Genomic DNA, 12175 nt, shown 5'->3' with positions numbered 1-12175 from the left:
TTTCCCATCTTTCACAATAACAAGGAAGTTTTCTGGCAACAAATCTTGAACAATTCTCTCTGTATTTTCTGTTATCCCTCCCTGTTCTGGTACTCCAATCACTTGTAGGTTATTTCTCTTGATAGAGTCCCACACGATTCTTATGGTTTCTTTGTTTTTTGAAATTCTTTTATCTGATTTTTCTTCAAATATATTTATGCCAAGTGCTTTATCTTCAGTCCTACCCATTCTGCCTTCTACTTGCTCAATTCTGGTCCTCTGACTTTCTATTGAGTTGTCTAATTCTATAATTTTATTGTTAATATTCTGAATTTCTGATTGGTGTCTCTGTGGATTCTTGCAGCTTATTAAATTGTTCATTATGTTTTTGAATAACCTTTTTAGTTTCTTCAACTACTTTATCTGTGTGTTCCTTGGCTTGTTCTGCGTATTGCCTGATCTCCTTCCTAATCTTGTTCCTGATGTCTTGAAGAGTTCTCTATATTAAACTTTTGTATTCCGCATCATGTAATTCCAGGAAGGCACCTTCATCCAGAAGATCCCTGGATTCCCTGTTCTGAGAGCTTGTTGAAGTGATCATGGCCTGCTTCTTTATGTGATTTGATATTGACTGTTTTCTCCGAGGAAACCCTGGTGGCATAGTGGTTAAGTGCTATGTCTGCTAACCAAGGGGTTGGCAGTTCAAATCCTCCAGGTGCTCCTTGGAAGCTCTATGGGACAGTTCTACTCTGTCCCATAGGGTCCCTACAAATCGGAATTGACTTGATGGCAGTGGGTTTGGTTTTTGGTTTGGGTTGTCTCTGAGCCTCTATAAATTATTGGATTAGTTTATTTCATGTTCACTTACTGTATCCTAGCTTTTTGTTTTGTTTTTTTGTTTGTTTTGTTTTGATATGCCCAAATGGGTTGCTTGAGTGAGCCACTCTGATTATTTTCACTTATGAAGCTCTGATGTCCTGTCACCAGATGGCTATAGCTGTCATCAGGTATATCAGCCTAGGAGTCCATTTACTTTTCTTGTATGGATTCAGCTCAGGTGTCCAGGTAGCTGGTCATCAAGTGTGTGGTACAGACTCTGTCCTACAGTCTTAGAGGTGTAGGGGTGATTGGTGTAGGTACCGATGTCTGATTGCAGCAGGGGGTCGTGCTCTGAACAAGGCAGAGGGCTGAAAGCCATCCCCCGAGTGTCTGTGAGGAAACCGTTTCCCTGATCCCTAGAGCATACAGGTGGGTGGGTTCTGCAGATGGACCATGGGCACCCAATGCTTTTGGTTGTTAGGACTTGGAGGTACCAGTTATCCTTGGACACCTGTCACAGGTGGCTGCGTGACCTGAGTGGAGCCACCAGTCCTTAGGCACCTGATGTGGGTAGGTGAGGACCCTGTTTAACAGGCAAAGTGGTGTCTAACATCAAACACCCACCTTTCCACCACACAGCTGAAACAGTTGCAGTCTGCCAATAAGAGCCTATTCTCTTGAAGTAGGCCCACACAGGTCCATGCAGGGTGGAAGGTATTCAAAGTCCATGGACCATTTATGCCTGGACAGGAGCCACTTCTGTCCTAAGATCCCCAGGTTAGTGGAACTGACAGATCATCTTTTCCTCCAATTTTGAGTTTATTCTTTCTCCAAGGCCAGAAGAATGGCTCAGAGTGCTCAGCAGCACCTATCTCAGGCCCAAGAAAATCAACAACCACTGAAGCTGGGTTGGGGGTGGGGGCACAGTCCCTCTCTCTGCCGCTCAGTCCATTTTCTAAATTTGCCTTTGATGTTCAGGGCTCCTAGTTTGTCATAAATATCATCATTTCACTTGTTTTTTTTGGGGGGGTCTTTATTGTAAGAGGAGACCACCGGCAGCATCTGGCTATTCATCCATGTTGGCCCCACCTCCCCAAAACCTATTTCTAATAAAACAAATGTTTGCAGAGCTTCAGTCCTCAAAAGAGTTAAGTCCTGATGATTCAGCCAGGCAGACAGAGACAGACAACAGATTGTATGATAAAAAAAAAAAAAAAAAATTTTTTTGTCAGTAATTTCTAACAGTGACCTAATAACTGAGTCTAGAAAAAAAAAAGCCTCGGCTCTCCCCTTTGGCAGCAAGTTTATTTCTTACGTATTTATTTTTTACTTTTTGAAACTATTTACAGTTCATATGGCTTCCAGACCCACTCTGCAGAAGCCAGGACACAGTCCCCTGCCTGGGTCTCTCAGCTGTCCACATGTGATTTCTCAGGCAGGCAGCCAGAGGAACATTCAATTTGAAAATTAAGCCTTGAATTTAGCAGTGAGAAGGGGGAAAGGACGTCTGAGCCCAAATGTTTGGAAAGGGGCAAGGGAAAGTAACCAGATGAGGCAAGCTGGGTGAACATGACTCACTAGTCAGGCAATTCAGGAAGTCTTGCTGTGGGGGAAATGTTGGATGCAGACACAAGAAAGCCCATCTATGCAGCTCCACCTAAGTGTCGAGGGCTGCCCTGGGTTCCATGGTTTTGTTTTTCCACCATGCTGCCAATCTGGGGAGTGGGCTGTAAAGGAAACAGTAAGCGCTGCTTCTAATGCTATCTTGAGCTCAGCAAACTCAAAAATGCAGATCAGGTAGACCTAATCCTCTTCCTTTCTTTAAATGTCAGGCATGGTCTTTAAAGCACAGCAGTTAAGGTGCAGGCTCCCAGTAACACAGAACACTAGGATTAAAGGTGGGTTTGGCAACCCAAATGTCCATCAACATCTGAAGGAATGAACAAAATGTGGTACATCCATACAATGAGATATTATTCCACCATAAAGAGAAATGAAGTTCTGATACATGCTATAATACGGATGAACCTTGAAGACATTATGGTGAGTGAAATAACTCAGACATAAAAGGACCCCACTTACATGAAATACTTAAAATAGGCAAACACACAGAAACAAAAGTTTATTAGTGGTTACTCCGGGCTCCTCTAATACAAAGACCATGTCTGCTTTGGTTCGCCTACATTTCCAGCACCTAACACAGTGCCTGGCACATAGTAAGCAGTCAATATTGACAAATAAATGAAAGGTAGGGAGAAGATTATGACACTGGATAGTGAGCGTTCTAATAGTGACGAGCACAGGATTTATGGGAGTATCTCATCAGGGCATTGATTCTGGAAACCTCATGTTCTGAATTGCCTCCTAACACTTGTTGCTACAATTTTTTCATCTGGAATATAGCATCCTCATTGGTGGATGATACTATGGTTAGTTAAGTTTCCTATCTTCTTTCCCTAGTCCATGCTGTAACTTAGTCTCTCATATCAACTCTCCTCTTCCGGTATCATCTTCATGCTTATTACCATCATATCTATCCTAACACTTTCAACCTTCCGTTTTCTATTAAACGTTTTTATCTTGTTGAGTTCTTGATTTTCCTTCTTTGATGCCTCATCATCACAGTGAAGCTGATGGTCAGAGTTATAGAATTTAAGGGCTGAGAGGGACCTTGACGTATCTGGTACAATGGTACTCAAACTTTAATGTATGTAAGAACCCTGTGATATACTTACTAAGAATACAGATTCCTAGGTCCCACACCCACAGATTTTGATTTGAGAGGGTATCCCACAATACTGTCCTGCCTTGTGGGATAGAAAGATAACAGATTCTACTACAGTGTCATCCAACAGTCTTATAATAAGCAGTATGAATATAATATTTTAAGCATGAATTAGTATCACTATTCTCATTGTCCCTGTAAAACTTCTACTTCATGTCCCTGAAGAAATCCTAGCCTATGATGATTGTCACACAGAGCAAACTACATTATCTGAGTGAAATGCACCCCCCGTTGCCAACATAGCCCCTTAAATCTCCAGTGGTGTTCATGTCTTCTCCTCCATGATGCCCTTTCTATTCTTAATTCCTTCTCTCAGTATATCGCCTCCCTTATTTCCCCCTGAAGCTCCCTGAACTGTGGACATTAGGCAAATTTAAAATCCAATAGGTATGTATTCATGAAGGAATGCTCACTTCTTTTCCACAGTTTATAGGAAGCATATGTTATTTTTACCATATATCTCCACTTAAAAATTCTATCACTTTTCACACCTTCAAAAATCTATTCTTTAGAGTTCATCCCTTTCCTTCTTTAATGTCCAGCATCACTCCCAACTACATTTCCTTTACCCTCCTTACCACTCTAGTATCTAGTCCACAGTGTCACTGTCAGAGTCTCCTTTCCTTATGTTGCTGACAATCTTGCTTTTGTAACCCCTAATTTTCCCTGGTTCTTTTGAGTCTTTAGATCTAATTTAGAGATCATTACTCTTACTTTGTATGCTCTCTGACTCTATATTATCTTTCTTCGATCATTACACATCTAAACTTTTCCAAAATCTACTTCCAAAAAATCAGCTATTAGAAATCCTACAGAGCACAGTTCTACTTTGAATCACATAAGGGCATCATGAGTCAAAATCGACTCAATGGCAACTGGCTACTGGTTAAATCCTTACCAAAGATCAATAAGTAGAGATAATTGGAAAATTTCCTGATGTGGAATAAGGAAATAGACTTTAGCTTTTGAGAACACTGCTCTCAAGTTTAAAGGCGACCAAGTATTCCCCTGAGCTACAGCTTCAAGGTACCATTTCCAATCCAGACTCCCAAGTTCTACCATGATTTTCTACCACCTGGCATTGGTTTATCTACAGAGCCTATGTATTGACAAGAATTTTCAAAAGCTGCATATTCCTAACAAGACATTGCTTACACACCTTACCCATGAGTAAAAACAATAAAACATGAGTGTATCATGGTGATTCTAGAAAACAGCCTATTGTGTACCACTTATGTGTGATTGCACCATATTCAGAACGGAAACTGTCTTATTTCACTCTGTATTCCCAGCACATAGCATTCTGCCTGACACATAGTAGGCACTTAATAAAGGTCTGCTGAGTGAAAGAATGAACAAGTGAACAGATGTAGAATCTCCCAAGTAAAAACTAAAAACGTATGAGTATTGGTTTCCTAAGCTTAGTTGCCATGAGAAATTACCACAAACTGGATGGCTGAAAACAACAGAAGTTTACTCTTTCACAGTTTTGGAGGCCGGAGTCTGAATTCAAGGAATTGGCAGGTCCATGCCTCCTTCAAAGGCTCTGGGGGAGAATCCTTCATTGCCTCTTCTAGCTTCCGGTGGCCTTTCTGACCCTTGGCTTAAAAAAACTCGTTACTGTCAATTCTGACTCATAGTGACCTTATAGGACAAAGTAGAACTACCCAATTACTGTCGAGTCAATTCCAACTCATGGTGGCTCCATAGGACAGAGTAGAACAGCCCCACACAGTTTCCAAGGAGCACCTGGTGGATTTGAACTGCCAACCTTTTGGTTAGCAGCCATAGCTCTTAACTACTACACCACCAGGGTTTCCAGCGACTCTATAAAAAAAAAAAAATGACTCTATAGGACAGAGTAAAACTGCTCCATAGTGTTGCCAAGGCTGTAATCACTACAGAAGCAGATTGCCACATCTTTCTTCTGTGGATTAGCTGGTGGGTTCAAACCTCTGACCTTCTGTTAGCAGCTGAGCGCTTTAACCACTGTGCCTTGGCTTAAGGCTGTACAGGTCCAGTCCCTGCCTCATATTCATGTGGCCTTTTTTTTTTCCTGTGTCTCTTTTTCCTTTACTTCTCTATAAAGACACTTATCATTGGATTGAGGGCCCACCCTCATACAGAATGACTCATGTCAAGATGCTTAATTATATCTGTAAAGACTCTACCCAAGTAAGGTCACATTCATAGGGTCTAGGTGAACATTTCTTTGCGGGGGGGGGGGTGCCATTTAACCTGCTACAACAGAATATAGTAGAATCTTGATTTTTTTTTAAAGAAAATTATGTGAAGGGGCAGAAAGGGAAAAGAGGAGAAAGAGAAGATGGAAGAGAGGGACAGAGCAATAACATGCACCCACACGTTAATTGTAGTTTACCATGATCTGGGTAGCAGGATCATGAGTGATTTCTATATTTTCTTTATACTCTTCCAAGTTTTTCTGATTTTCTACCGACAACAGACAGGTAGTATACCAATCTAAAATGCATGGAAGAAATTAACCCATTGGGATTATCTCCAGGTTTAATACAGAATACCTTATAGTAGAAATGTGCTGTAAGGAAAAATTGAAAAGGGAAAAAAAAGTCAATCAACATGTGCTGTTAAAACATTTCTTTAGTTTGGTATAGACAGCCCTGTTGGCTCTGACTGAAAACAAATTTACTCAGTATAATATTATGATCACTCCGCTTTATGTTTGTAAGTTAATGTTCTAATATCTCCAAGCCTTTGTGATTTAAATCTGAGTTTTTTTTTTCCCCCAAAAGAAATTCTGGGAATCTTCTTTACGATAGCTGAGAAGAGATGCATAAACCTACATTTAAAAAAAGAGAACCAAGTTTTAAATGTTACATAGAATTTGGTGTGTTTATAATGTCCATTGTCATCTAAGGTAAGTGGGTACTGGTTACAGACGAGTCCACTGTTCTGGTGAGATTTGGGCTCAGAGCTGAGGAAGAACTGAATTACTCTGAGTAATAAACCAAACCAAGCCCGTTGTCATCAAGTCAATTCTGATCATGGTGACCCTACGTGTTACAGAGTAGAACTGCTCCATAGGGTTTTCTTGGTCATAATCTTCCTGACAACAGATAATCAAGCCTTTCTCCACAGAGCCTCTGGGTGGGTTTGGACTGCCAACCTTTAGGTTAGCAGCGAATTGCAAATCGCTTGCGCCACCCAGAGACACTCCGAGTCATAAAAAGGAAATAAACATGCGGGACCCCAGATATTGAGAGAGTAGACTAGAGACAACTATGCTGAGAGCCACATAGGAGGAGAGAGAAAAAGACCAGCAGCAGAGAACTTTGGAGAAGAAAAATGTTAAACTGGGATTTCACATTGTTTGCTGTGGGGTGTGTGAAATAAACCTCCTCTTTTATCTCTCCCACAAAATCTTCAGTCAGCACTACCTTGCTTTCTAATGCTTTTATGTGAAGGCATTCTCTGGGAGAGCTTTAAGAGGTAGAAAAAGAGCAGCTGACATCTGGGTTACATAAACTTTAAAAAGAATTAGGAGATGCCACTGAAAATCCCATGTGCAGAGTTCTGAATGTGTTATAATTTCCTGTTGTTTCAAGGCATACCTCATTTTGGAAAATAGTCAACAATTAAAAATCTAAGGCTTAAAAAAACAGAATCCGTGCAATATAATAATTGATTACAATGGAAAGCCATTTATAAGAACTACAACAAGTTCATGCAGAGGCCAGCTCATTGGCAAATGGGCCCTTTCATCTGCAAACCTAACAAGTTGAAACTGACCAAGAAGTGATCACTCCAAAACTTCAGAAACTGAAGTTAGTTTATTGAGGAAAAACTATTTTTGAAACAATTTTATTTTGAGTTAGCAGTATGAGTTAAAAATTAAATTAATTTTAAACTACCTCTACTGACCCCAAAAAGCACAGAGACTTCTCCCATTAGCTTGCCTTTGAATTCATTATTTTTTCAGTCCATGCAATTGTTCTATTAACAGGATTTAAAAGGATCAGAACTAAGTTTTTCTTCTCTAATTTTTCTAGCAAATATGTAGGTCTCTTCATATAGCCCCTAAGTAGCTGTACGCTAAGACCCAATGATCTGTATGCTGAGCAAATAATCTGAGAGCTGGACTATATGAAGAAGAACGGGGCATCAGGATTGGAGGAAGGCTCATTAACAACCCATGTTATGCAGATGACACAACCTTGCTTGCTGAAAGTGAAGAGGACTTGAAGCACTTGAAGCACTTACTGATGAAGACCTAAGACCACAGCCTTCTCTATGGATTACACCTCAATATAAAGAAAACAAAAATCTTCACAACTGGACCAATAAGCAACATCTTCATAAATGGAGAGGAGATTGAGGTTGTCACGATTTCATTTTACTTGTATCCACAATCAACACCAATGGAACAGCAGTCAAGAAATCAAAAGATGCATTGCACTGGGCAAATAGGCTGCAAAAGACCTCTTTAAAGTGTTGAAAGCAAGGATGTCACCTTAAGGACTAAAGTGCACCTGACCAAAGCCATGGTGTTTTCAATCACCTCATATGCATGTGAAAGCTGGACGATGAATAAGGAAGGTAGAAGAAAAATCGGTATCTTTGAATTGTGGTGTTGGCGAAGAATATTGAATATACCACGGACTGCCAAAAGGACGAACAAATCTATCCTGGAGGAAGCACAACCAGAATGTTCCTTAGAAGCAAGGATGGAGAGACTACATCTCACACACTTCAGACATGTTATCAGGAGGGATTAGTCCCTGGAGAAGGACATCATGCTTGGTAAAGTAGAGGGTCATATAAAAAGAGGAAGACCCTTAACAAGATGGATTGAAGCAGTGGCTGCAACAATGGGTTCAAGCATAGCAACGATTGTGAGGATGGCACAGGACCAGGCAGTGTTTTGTTCTGTTGTGCATAGGGTCACTATGAGTTGGAACAGACTGGACGATGGCACCAAACAATAACAACAACAAGACCTGATGATGTGATCATAACATATAAACAACCTGGGTGAGCTGGACATAAAAGCCTCAGAGAGCTGTTCCTCTTCCTTTTATTTAATCACAGAAGTCTCCACTTCCATGGTAAATCCACAGACTCTAATGAAGCTGAGAAACTCAGTACCAGCTATCTTGGAGTCAGTTCCAACTCATTGCAATCCCATGCATAACAGAAGAACTGTGCCTCAAGGGGTTTTCAAATGGCTGATTTTTCAGAAGTAGATCGCCAGGTCTTTCTTTTCAGGTGCCTCTGGATATTAGAACCTCCAACCTTTTGGTTAGCAGCCGAGTACATTAACAGTTTGCACCCCCCAGGAACTCCAATAACTCAATATACGATATATCAATTCTGCCAGGTGATGAACAGAATCAGAGAACAACCCTCACATGTTCCTATTTGCCCACTTACAAGAAGCACACAAACACACTGTGTCAGCTTCAGGCACACTAAATTCAATGATCTTTTGTATTTGTTGTTGTTGCTGCACATACTCTTGTAGGAAAAGTTAAGAGCATATTTAATAAGAATAATAACTCATTCTTATCCAAGATTGACATTTTGGATAAAATCCAACAGTGAGCACTGCCACACAGGAAGAATAGCCCCTCTCCTGGTAAATTATATTTATGAATTAGCAGTAAATGATAGATCTCTTAACTATCAGCTCCCATTCCTCTAGCCTGGTAGGATAAAGAAGATGAGCACAGTTTCATATTTCTGCCCGAAGGATCTGCTAGCCACACTTCTGAACCGCTGCCCAACTTTACTGTGGGAACTCTGTAAACCAGAACTGATGCATCGACTTCATGTATGTGTGTTGTGTAGTCAGGAATTACAGAAATTACATTCAAACTGCTTCCAATTACTGATATTTGAAGATGTACATGTGTTGCTAATAGTTTTTTAGAGCAGAACATTTTGGGTTTGTTCTTTTTTCGGGTTGTCCTATGTTTAAGAAAAGATAAACTTGGAACTCCTTGATGGTGGTCTGACCGCCGCCCATTCAGAAGATCCCTGTATTTGATGGCCTGTCAGGGTTCAGTCAATATGCCCAACCTGGTCCTACTCACCCTTAAATTCTGAATACGCTGGCAAAAATCATCAGATGGGTAAGTAAAAATGCTTCAGGCTCTGATTACTTAAGTAGGAAATAGTGGTTCATGTAACTATCCTAGGTTAGGTTTGTGCATATGTCAAGAAAGCCCAGCCTTATGAAAAAGGATAACTCTATACATTTAGAAAGATCAAGAAATTATATTTTAAAACTGAAAACAGACTAAACATCAAATGATAGGGAACTGATTAAGTGAGCTATGAGACATGAATTCAATGGAATGTTATGCAGACCTTAAAAATTGTATGTATAAACACCATCTAAAGGCACAGAAAAATGGTAGTTACGTGATGTGAAGTGAAAACAGAAAGATAAAAAAAAATGCCTAGTTATAGGAAATCTTGACACAGAAAACAGAGACAGAAAGGAAGCAGTAGAAAATAGGAACAGTAATTACTCCTGCATAGTTGGAGTATAGATGATTATTTTCGTCTTTCTACTTTATCTTATTTTCCAAATTTGTCTTAATAAGCATGTGCTATTTTACGATGGGAAAAATATATACACCAAAGAAAAAATTAAACAGATTTTTTAAATCCCAATATCCAATGCAAAACATTGGTGGTGTGGTGGTTGAGAGCTATGGCTGCTAACCAAAAGGTTGGCAGTTCGAATCCACCAGCTGCTTCTTGGAAACCCTATGGGGCAGTTGTACTCTGTCCTATAGGGTTGCTATGAGTCAAAATAGCCCCGGGTAATATCCAATGAGAGCCATCACTCAATCAAACTGGAAAATTCCATTAAACAAAGAAAAAATTGTTCCTATTGTGATAGTATATTTGTTCCCATAATTATGTGGCATGTAGGAATACCAGACTTGCATAGAAAACACTCTGCAGTAGCAAATGCTGAAGAGAAACCAGATAACTGGGTGCTCCTAAAAATCAAACACCTACGCTCGTCCAAACACTTCACCAAAAGAGTAAAAAGACTACCTACAGACTGGAAAAAAGTTTTTAGCTATGACATTTCTGATCAGCACCTGATCTCTCAAATCTACATGATTCTGCAAAAACTCAACAACGAAAAGAAAAATAACCCAATTAAAAAATGGGCAAAGGATATGAACACACACTTCGCTAAAGAAGACATTCAGGTAGCTAACAAACACATGAGGAAATGCTCACGATCATTAGCCATTAGAGAAACGCAAATCAAAACTACAATGAGATTTCATCTCACTCCAACAAGGCTGGCATTAATCCAAAAAACACAAAATAATAAATGTTGGAGAGGTTGTGGAGAGATTAGAACACTTATACACTGCTGGTGGGAATGTAAAATGGTACAACCACTTTGGAAATCGATATGGCACTTCCTTAAAAAACTAGAAATAGAACTACCATAGGATCTAGAAATCGCACTCCTTGGAATATAATCTAGAGAAATACGAACCTTTACACGAACAGATATATACATACCCATGTTCATTGCAGCACTGTTTATAATAGCATAAAGTTGGAAGCAACCAAGGTGCCCATCGATGGATGAATGGATAAAAAAAACTATGGTGTATTCACACAATGGAATACTATGCATTAATAAAGAACAATGTTGGATCCATGAAACATTTCATAACATGGAGAAATCTAGAAGACATTATGCTGAGTGAAATTAGTCAATTGCAAAAGGACAAATATTGTACAAGACCACTATTATAAAAGAACTGGAGAAACCATTTAAACAGAGAAGAAAATATTCTTTGATGGTTATGAGAGGGGAGAGGGAGGAAGGAAGGGAAGGGGTATTCGCTAATTAGATAGATAGTAGATAAGTTTTATTTTAGGTGAAGGGAAAGAGAACACACAATACAGGAGAGGACAACAGAAATGGACTAAACCAAAAGCAAAGAAGTTTCCTGAATAAACTGAACACTTCAAAGGCCAGCATAGCAGAGGCAGGGGTTTGAGGACCATGGTGTCAGGGGACATCTAAGTCAACTGTCATAATAAAATGTATTAAGAAAACATTCTGCATTGCACTTTGGAGAGTAGCGTCTGGGGTCTTAAACGCTAGCAAGCAGCCATCTAAAATGCATCAATTGGTCTCAACCCACCTGGAGCAAGGAAGAATGAAGAACACCAAAGACACAGGTGATTATGAGCTTAAGAGACAGAAAGGACCACATAAACCAGAGACTACATCAGCCTGAGACCAGAAGAACTAGATGGTGCCTGGTCACAACCGATGACTGCCCTGACAGGGAACTCAACAGAGAAACCCTGAGGGAGCAGGAGAGCAGTGGGATGCAGACCCTAAATTCTTGTAAAAAGACCAGACTTAATGGTCAGACTGGGACTGGAGGGACGACAGAGGTCATGGTCCCCAGATCTTCTGTTAGCCCAGGCCAGGAACCATTCCCAAAGCTAACTCTTCAGACAGGGATTGGACTGGAGTAGGGGATGGAAAATGACACTGCTGAAGATCGAGCTTCTTGGATCAAGTGGACACATGAGCCTATGTTGGCATCTCCTATC

At 40.2% G+C, this 12175-nt stretch overlaps 1 protein-coding gene across 1 annotated transcript in view; it reads right to left on the bottom strand.

The window, feature by feature from the left end:
* The window catches only part of ATP8B4 (ATPase phospholipid transporting 8B4 (putative)), a 370299-nt gene that overhangs the window by 225408 nt on the left and 132716 nt on the right, over positions 1–12175 (bottom strand). The window lies entirely within an intron of this gene.

Source organism: Elephas maximus, chromosome 10 (assembly GCF_024166365.1).
Source record: "Elephas maximus indicus isolate mEleMax1 chromosome 10, mEleMax1 primary haplotype, whole genome shotgun sequence".
NCBI lineage: Eukaryota > Metazoa > Chordata > Mammalia > Proboscidea > Elephantidae > Elephas > Elephas maximus.
This window is presented reverse-complemented; position numbering and strand designations above follow the sequence as displayed.